The sequence below is a fragment of the Protopterus annectens genome, chromosome 11.part0, assembly GCF_019279795.1.
Source record: "Protopterus annectens isolate FY-2018-M chromosome 11.part0, PAN1.0, whole genome shotgun sequence".
In the NCBI taxonomy this organism is placed as follows: Eukaryota; Metazoa; Chordata; order Ceratodontiformes; family Protopteridae; genus Protopterus; species Protopterus annectens.
In genome coordinates this window covers 291,472,112-291,479,388 of record NC_056745.1, presented here as the reverse complement: position 1 = coordinate 291,479,388, position 7,277 = coordinate 291,472,112, and the positions used below count along the sequence as shown (strand labels likewise).

General features: G+C 38.2%; 1 protein-coding gene across 1 annotated transcript in view; it reads left to right on the top strand.

Moving 5' to 3' along the window:
- Nucleotides 1-662: 662 nt before the first annotated feature.
- GAS2L3 (growth arrest specific 2 like 3) overlaps nt 663-7,277 on the top strand; it is a 791,099-nt gene continuing 784,484 nt past the window's right edge. The window contains exon 1 of the mRNA XM_044087786.1: nt 663-1,209. The gene's annotated coding sequence lies outside the window, so the exon portion shown is untranslated. The remainder of the gene's footprint in view (nt 1,210-7,277) is intronic.

The following is a 7,277-nucleotide window of genomic DNA, read 5'->3' as shown; positions in this document are numbered from 1 at the left end:
ACAGTCTTTCAATGTGGAACTTTGAGGAACAGGAACGTTTTAAGACCCCAAATGAGGTACGTTCCTGGTAATGAGGTACACTTGAGAGGTAGAACTGGAAGACAGCAATTTAAACCATAGCTGTCAACAAACCAGGGACAAAGGTCAACGGAATCGGGGACAAATCCAGAAAAAATTAGGGACACAAAATATTTTTATTAACATTAGACACTGCCAGAATAAGAGACTATGAATTAATATACATGTTCTGATGTAAAAAAAAGTATAACTCTTATTGTTTCCGTTAATTATACACCACCTTTTCTCAAAAAGTCACCAGTGTTTGGAAAGATTGACATAGGCAGAGGTAAATTTTAGGTAAAAAATCAAGGACAGTTGAAAATTATGATTTTATGCTACTTTTCTTTATCACCGACTGTGCTGGAGCATTCGAAGGATGGAGAGGGTTGCTTCTACAAAACAAACATGTTCTAAACCTTACCTTGTGCTCTACAAAACAACTTATCTTTCTTTATACTAGGCAGTACTGCAGGATCTCAGAAGCACACACTTAACGTTTATTTATACGTCACGTGTATTGTCAGCTGTTTTCTTTGCACATTTGGAGTACAACTTAGCAGGACTTGATGCAACTGTTCAGATACACGAGCCTTTCAGTAAATGCTTGCTTGGTAAGAGTCTAAAAAGTCGAGCAGCATAGTAGGGGATGCACTCAGTTGGTGACTACATGGGCAGGGGAAGCACACAGCTTGGAACTAGAACTTGTCACGTTTTCAATCACTGGATGTGCGGAGAACACAAATACCTCCCGTAGCAACCGTCCTGCCAGGAAGTTGGGAACAACACATAGCAGCAAGACAACGCCTAATACCTTCAGAGACCACTACACACCTGCTAACAACATTGATTTTTTTTACACAAGTCACACACTCCTACCTCCAAAAACTGGTCCCGTAGAGCTCCTCCCTGCTCCCACCCCACAGGTCTCTTCAGGCTGGTTGAAGCTCATTGGAGTTTTTGAACGGCGCTGATTAATGAATGGCGGTTTGTTGTTTTAGCAGGAGACAGGGACATGTACAGCTGACTGCTGTAGGATAAACAGACACTGTTGGGCACTTTATCTGAATGTGGTATAAATCCTAGAAGAACACGATAAAAGTAGGAAAGCACTACAACAATTTCTGGACATATACTGCGGATGAGGCTTGGGTGAGTGTTTTGTACTGACACATCGACACGTGAGATATCGGCTGACTGACCGGAGGCCGGTTTTGAACAGGCTGAAGTGCTAATTTTATAGTATTTTTAACTGTAGTCTACCGGAGTAATGCTGTGAGTGATCGGGTAATCGAGGGGCGCCCTGCATAAGCCGACGTCCCTTGTTCGGGTCAAGACCCCTCTGTAGGTAGGGTGGGGAAGAAGGTGTGGCACCGGGTCGGTATAAAATATGCATGACAGCTGAAGTTTTGAAATCTGTCACCTCTTGGTAACTAATTCTATAGTAGTTGTAAACTCTCCAAAGCAGGCTGGAGACAAAATATTACGTTTGGTAACTGCTTGGTGAAAAGAAGCCTAGCTGAGCGAAACGGAGCTAGTTGAAAAAGCTGATTCATATCGTGTTTTAGTACAAATTATTAAATATGTTAATACGATTAGTTTCACGCGTGAAAATTGGTTTGATCGAAATGATGTGTGTTGTAGCGTGTGTGTATTGTGACAGACTGCATGGCAACTGGAGTACTAATGCTTAAATAAACTCAAATTAATCTATTCATAGCAGTTACTAGATTGGTAATATCCTTTTGCAGCACGGTAGGAACAATAAGAAAGTTTTACACTTGTGGACCATGTTTTGTTTCCTGTCCAAGCTTCCAGTTACATGGTGCAAGCAATGTTGCCTGGTTAGACCCAATATATGTAGCCTAGGTACAGTATTTGCATTCAAATGAGCATATTTTTGTAAATCTCTCCTCTCAGAAATGTTATGGTTTGTAAAAAAAAAAAAATAAATAAATGTTATGGTTTTACTGATGAAAGAGTATGTGATGCAGCTGACTAAACTAGTGTGTGTCACTTAGATCTTTTACGTAATTTGTTTAGTGATGACAATAAAACGACATTTTTAATAGCTGGGGACTTTAGCTGAAAAGTGTGCATACCTTTATAAAACACATAAACACCAAGATCTGGAGATCGGGACAGTATGAGCTTTTGAGTTCAGAACTAAACTTTCTGACTAACCTTCTGATGTTGTGTATATATACGTATACAAATAAAATGCATGTGGATTTGAGTTCAGAACTAAACTTTCTGACTAACCTTCTGATGTTGTGTATATATACGTATACAAATAAAATGCATGTGGATCTTGTATTTTAGTGTTTTTATCGATATATATGTGAAAAGCACTAGGTATTGCCCTGTATTTTTTCTGATTATAAAGTCCTCAACTGTTTTGACATAGTCTCACTGGATGATAATGGTAAATTAACTTCAATGCAATAATCCTGGTCACGGGCAAGTTTATGTTGATAATCTGCGTGTTCATCAAGAGGTTAGAAAGTGTGCTATATAGATTCTTAATAAATGTTCTCATATTTACCCACAAACACACTTAAGGTTGGAGTGAATTTACCACAGCTGTGCTTTTATTCAGTATTAGCTCACAATTAAATGCCACACACAATAAATCATGACCAACCAGTGAAGCACCATATGTGCGCAAAGGGCAAGATTTGGAAAGAAAACAAGTCAGGCCAGCATAACCATCATCTCATTAAAATGAAAAAGCAGCTCTTGGAAATTATAAAATTCAATTGATAAGCTCAAGCCACAACAATCATTGAAGGGGTCTTAGTGGGTTGTATGCGTTGTCCCCCTTCAACCTACCTGCTACCCAGTCACAAACTGTGCATGGTTTAACGCTTCTTTTGGCACCCTAAGCTGCTGGGAAAGGCTGCAATCTACTAGGTTGCTAAGCTGTCAGAGCCATTCTCTCCTTCCACGAGGCCTTCTTAGAAATGTATTCTTTCAAGACTGCTGTTCTGCCATAGGAGGATGACCTGTCACCCTTTCTCCAAGCACATCTACCAGAATTTCAGTAACACCTCCCAATAAATCTTTGACAAAAATATTAATATGCTTTGTTCTGTTAAGTGCATCCTGTCCAGTCTGTGCAGCTCTACTGCCCTCATACTGATGTGTGGGTGTTTAAATGCTATTTCCCCTACTGACCACAGTCTTCCTATCAAGTTTATAAAGACCATGACCTTTTTCTGATGCTCTTTTTGTCCCTAGGTGACCTCCAGGTTTTCATTTGTATATTATCTCACCAAATTACCTCAAATGTAGGCCAGCTCTGTAACATTTGCAGCAGAATGCCTTCAGTTTTTCTTCTTCTTAATAACATTAATAGACAATCAATAATGTTGTTTCCCAATGTGTGTGTATACTTAGATGTTTGGGTCTGTCACCTAGCATGACACTCCCACATGTCTTGCAGATGTCTGCAGTAGTATTATGACTGCTTGGCAAACAGTTCACCTGCTGACTCAGTTGTAGTTGCTTATCCCTGAGTTAGGAAGATCATGACATATCCAAATCTCCAGTGGTTCCAAAAAAAAAAAAAAAAAAAAAAAAACAAACAAATGAAGAGAGAACAAACATATATGGCCTAAATCTCAATGTGGTATTTTTACATGGGCATATGAAGTCGCCACAATCCTAGAAGAATGAGATGCCAGACTCCTGCTGTCTGTGCCTAGGATATCCAGAGCTATCTTAAGGGACTGAGCTACACTGATGAGAGGACAAGGGAAAGAGATCTCCATGATACAAGAAAGACTCAGTGCAGTTTGGCATCATGGACATGAATGTCCCAGTCATGTCCCATTCGGTGCTTGCTGGGACCTGTAACTATTGTCAATTTGTCCCTTGCTAATTTGTCAAGGTGTATGTAGATGTTAGTAACCATGAAGGCAAAGGCAAGGTGAACTCACACCGCACTTTGTCTAATGCTGGAGTGTGTGGTGCTTTCATCCACTATGGGACTTCCATCAGAACTACTGCAAATAACATAGTACTCCACTTTCTTTTTTTTTTTCAAAATTTCTGCTACACTGAATGTAAAACATACATGGTATCAGTGTGTAACAGTATTAATGAGTCAAATGATGAAATAATTGAAATAGCAGCCACCTATAGCTCAACTTGGATTTTACAAGTTAAGACCAGTAAGAAGTAATCATGACTTTAGCTAAGCTTTTTCTTAGGAAAGAAAGAGCTCTGGGTATATACACAGTAGTGACAAAGAAAACAAGGAGGTGTATTTTAAAATATAAATTTTCATTTTTATGATTTGAAAGCGTTTTTCAAGTGAATCCTCTGTCTCTAAATTTATTAAATTTACTTGGAAGTTTGTAAGTACTGATAATGGTTTGTATAGAAGTTGAGAACTAATGTTGTGCAATGAGTGTAGTGATGAAACATTTCATTAAGCAAGTGAGTTACGATAGTTGAGAATAATTTTCCTTTTGTATCCAGGTTAATATTTAATATGACTTGTTGCAGGTTAATTTGTCCTGTATAAAAATGCACATCTCTGGTATTAATACAAAACTAAAAAAATATACACTTTGAAAGAGAGAGAGAAAAAATATATGTAAAATGTTTGCATTACAGTTTTTACAGGTAGGGCAAGTGAGAAGATAGCTTGAAAAGTAGTTTATTTTATTTATTTTGTTACATTTGTTAACCGAGAGAGTCCAACTGGATACATGTCCATTTTCAGCAGAGGCCCTGGGAGAAAAGCTCCACAGATTAAAATATGCCTTTTTGTTGGCGTTAATACTGATTATTGTATATTTTTAAAAAAATATCCTTAATATTAGACTCCTAAAGATGGATCTGTACTTGACAGAGCATGATTTACACTTTTCCAATAGAAAGAATCAAAAGGGATGTTATCAAATTAGGAATGAATTCATCTAATGCCTCTCAAGTATACCTCATTACGAGGAATGTTCCTCATTTTGGGTCTTAAAAAGTTAATGTTCCTTGAAGTTCCACATTGAAAGGTTCTGCCACACATTCAATGTTAGCAACATTTTTAATGGATTTCCGTGGTAAAACACATTGTATTTCATTAAAAGAATTATTCCATAAGTAAAAAAATGTCTCATTTTAACCATCCTATGAATTTCTTAGCAGAGGTTGTTAGTAAGCTGTTAGTAAGTGTTCCACATTTTGCCAATTTGTTCCACACTATGAGAGCTAGTGTTCCTCGTTTTGTAGATGGAAGGTTGAGAGCTATGGTCATGTTTGCTAGCTTACAAAGGTGAAATATGTAGGTATGTCTCTCTTGTTGTGATGAGAGTGCAAGTACCCTCTCCCTCCCCAGTCAGGTATCTGTACTCCTACTGTTAGTTTTGCATCTGAAACAGCATGTAATCACTTTCAGCTTGACAGGTGTTTCTCATTACATACCTCCCACTTTTTGTACGTTATAGATAATGAAAAGCTATTGCAATAAAGTGCACCTTGTTTTCAGTTGGTTGTATGAGTTATAAGACTGTCCAGATTTTGGGACATGGTTCCTGTATGCAGCCGTACAATATGTAGAGTTCTGTAGAAACTTAGTTTTTTTGCTGGAACTAGTAGGAACTCTTGGTGAATAAAATATTTCCTAGGCTACTTGTCCCTTCATCCTATAAAGTACTGCTGCACTTGCTTGTCTAGTTCTTTCTTGTTGCGTATGGTGTTTGGCACGTTTGTTGACCTCAGATTTCATCAAAGTTTTGCTAATATCTCTTCATGTTCTTTATATGGATCACTGTGGCAGTAATTTAAGATATATATGCCAAGGATATAACAGCTGGCTAGCATTCAGAGTTTCGGGGCACTTTCCATGTGCCAAATTGTTAGCTAGCTCATCTTAAACTAAATCATGTCAAGCTTGGATGCAAAGCTGAACTTTCCTGCCACTGAAGAGAGTACTCCTGTGTGGGCTTTCAAAGATCAAAAATTGGGTAATGTTCTATTGCTTGGCAAATGAATTCCCTTTGGGGAGTTGGGGGCTTCAGTACTTTTTATGATGGAACACTTAAATGTGATACTTAAGCTAGTAAAAAGTGCTTTTAGTGACTCAGTGTCCTATTACTTATGTTCACTTTTAAATGGGAGCTTTAAAATGTATTTTAAATTTTTACAGCAAATATAAACTTTTTTTTTTTTTTCTGGGGCAAAAGTTGTCTTATCCCTGCCCCCAAGAGTAAAATAAGTGTTTTAAAGTTTTTTACCACGTTTTAACAAGGGAAGCGTTACTTGTTACTTTTTTTACAATTTATGTTTACAAAGTATTGCTGTCAGGTTTCTATAGGAATTTCGCACCTTTTTCATCTTAACCGTAGGACAACCTACCAGCTCCCTTGATTCTTCCTTCTTCCTGCCACAAAAGAAGAAAATTCTTACGCAGCCTTTACCACCATGACAAGCTGCTAAAATGCCTCCGCCACAGGCGGGTGACTCTTCTGTGGCCAAAACTGATTCTTCAAACAATGTAGTCCCTACAGCTACCATAGGACAGGAATTAAACATGTCACCTGTAACCATTGGAGTGTCCATGGTGGGCAAGGGAGAGCCTCACTTGTTGGTCCTGGGAGAAGGGACAGAGAATCCCATTTTGTCTAGCCAGAAAGCTGTGCCTATCCCTGGAAGGGTTTTGCTGGCAAAAGTGGGTCTGTATCTTCAGAAATCCTTGTCAAAAAGATACAAAAACATAAATATGTTTTCTCCTGTCTCCTTTACTCAGGGCAGGAGTAATGTATTGGGCTTGGCACTGGGTTTGATGCAGGCTTGTGACCCTTTCTGTATAGCTGTTTCTGGTAACCAAAATAAATCGGGAAGAATCCTTAAGAGTCTGAACCTCAAAATGATTGCAAAGGTACAGATTATGTTTTGTATCCACAGATTTCTGATTCATATTTTGAGGAGAATGTGGCTTTTGGTAAGTACTTTTGAAGGATTATTTTCCTCTGAATTTATTTCCAGAATGAATCAGTTGTTTACTTGGGGAAGCCGTAATGTTCCTTGATATTTCTGGAAGTATTATAATTTGTTACATCTGGAATTTCCAGAACCTGCTGGTATTCTTCTGTTTCTTCTGCCTTGGTGGATGTTTTGTCACAACTTGCAACTTTTCTGACAGTAGGCCTGATGCCCCCCCAAAAAAGCAGATAGATTATATTGCCTTGATTTTATGTTTTATACACTCATCCCAG